The sequence below is a fragment of the Priapulus caudatus genome, unplaced genomic scaffold, assembly GCF_000485595.1.
Source record: "Priapulus caudatus unplaced genomic scaffold, Priapulus_caudatus-5.0.1 Scaffold406, whole genome shotgun sequence".
NCBI lineage: Eukaryota > Metazoa > Priapulida > Priapulimorpha > Priapulimorphida > Priapulidae > Priapulus > Priapulus caudatus.
The window spans coordinates 181,968-184,448 of record NW_014577467.1 but is presented as its reverse complement, the minus strand read 5'-3'; positions in this window follow the sequence as shown (position 1 = coordinate 184,448).

The window sequence follows — 2,481 nt, the reverse complement described above, 5'->3', positions numbered from 1 at the left end:
TGTGAGGGATGCTGTGAGGGATGCTGTGAGGGATGCTGTAAGGGATGCGGGAATGGATGCTGTAAGGGATGCTGTGAGGGATGCTGGAAGAGATGCTGTGAGGGATGCGGGGAGGGTTGCTGTGAGGGATGCTGTGGAGGAATGCTGTAAGGGATGCTGTGGAGGGATGCTGTGAGGGATGCTGTGATGGATGCTGGAAAGAGATGCTGTGAGAGATGCTGTGAGGGATGCTGTGGGAGGGATGCTGTGAGGGATGCTCTGAGGGATGCTGTGGGAGGGATGCTGTGAGGGATGCTGTGAGGGATGCTGTGGGAGGGATGTTGTGAGGGATGCTGTGAGAGATGCTGTGGAGGGATGCTGTGAGGAATGCGGGAGGGATGCTGAGAGGGATGCTGAGAAGAGAAGCTGCAGTAAGAATGCCGCCATCGCTACGAACGACTACGGAACATAATTTTCACACAAGTGCGATTCCAGATCCAAAGCAATCTCGCAGACGATCGGGTAACAACCCGTTTTCACGGAAGGCAGCGAAGACAGAGAGAGTTATAACTCAGGTGAAAAGTACAGGTGAAGTAATAATGATTAACCACGCCCCTCCTCCTTGTGATCGCCACCAAACATCTCATCGCATCAGCATACACAGCCTTGGTTAAATTAGCCCAAGAAACCTAGAAACACTATAAGAACTTGAAAGAACTTCTAGCTTAGAACGACTTAGCTCAGGAATTCGTGCTGATGGGAGAAGATTCGAAAGATGGCCGAGAGCAGAAATATGATATCATAGCATCTCGGATTGTTACACCGACATAGTCAGGCTCGGTGATAGTGTCTGATGATATATACAATGCAGTAATAATCCTTTGTGTTTGCAGCGAGTTGTTCTTTTTCGCGGGAGGTCTATTGTGCAATAGCACGCACACGTAACCGCCACGGTGCCTGTGCTACGCGATCAACGAGTTAGTTTGCTAATTTGGAATGACTCGGTCTCTAGGTTTCTCTCTCTGTGTGTCTGTTTCTCTCACTCGCTATGTCTCTCTCTTTCTCTCCCCTCTCTCTTTGTCTGTCTCTCTCTCTCTCTCTCCCTCTCTCTCTCTCTCTCTCTCTCTCTCTCTCTCTCTCTCTCTTTCTCTCTCTCTCTCTTTTTCTCGGACGCTCTCTCTCTCTCTCTCACACACTCTTAATTAATTCTCTCGCGCTCACTATCTCGCTATCTTGTTATGTCTTGCCTCCTTTCATTTCTATTTATATATGTTTCTCGTTGTTTCTATTTGCCTCATCACCCTTTCTAGCACTTTCTGTCATTACATATTTGTACTAGCGGGATACCCGGCGTTGCCCGGATAAATCAGTGGCGTTACTCAGCTGATAACCGATTGGTTGAAAGGAAAATACCCCAAATAATCTAACTATCTATCTATCCATACATCCATCCATGCATGCATGCATTCCTCCATCCCATTCCATGCCATCCCATCATGGATTCAGACGTGATGTTGTGTGTACGTACGTGACCTAATCAATAGAATTTTTTATGAATGTTTAACTTTTAAAATTTTTAAAATGTTTGATTCAGCCAGAACCACCTCTCCGTGCTGATTCTGAAAATATCGTTAGTTTTCCTCTAGGCTGCGGAGTTCTCTAGTTATGCGAGTACGGACTAATTCGGCTGAACAACTTGATATATATAGATTTTCCTCTAGGCTGCGGAGTTCTCTAGTTATGCGAGTACGGACTAATTCGGCTGAACAACTTGATATATATAGAATTTTTTATGAATGTTTAACTTTTTAACTTTTTTTAATTTTTGTTTCAGTCAGAACCACTTCCCAGACGTGCTGATTCTGAAAATATCTTTAGTTTTCCTCTAGGCTGCGGAGTTCTCTAGTTATGCGAGTACGGACTAATTCGGCTGAACAACTTCTATATATATAAAGTTGTTCAGCCGAATTTGTGTGTTCGCGCATAACTAGAGAACTCCGCAGCCTAGAGGAAAACTAAATAATATTATATTTTCAGAATCAGTTAGGTGAGGCGGGATGTGGTTCTGGCTGAAAAAAAATTTCAAAAAAGTTAAAAAGTTAAAAATTTCTAAAAATTTTATTCATCAATAGATGGCGTACAGATTAACATTATACATCACGTACGTGTGAATCCATGGTGTATAACCATAACGGCCCAGTAGCCGAATGTATAAAGCATCGGACTCCTAAACCATTGATTCTGGGATCGAATCCCACCTCGTGCAATGCTTTGTTTCTTTACTTTTGGACTGTTTAGTATGTACTTCTGCAGTATTCATCGTTAATTTCAAAATTTAATTTTTTTACCACATTTAAACGTTTAGTAAAAATCCAGAATAAACTATGGTAGGTAATAATGATAGCGCAAACTGACGGGAACACTTCACGGAAGCCTATATAGGTTACATATCAAATATTATTATAGGCCCGGGGAACGCTACCGCCCGATAAAGCCCCACAG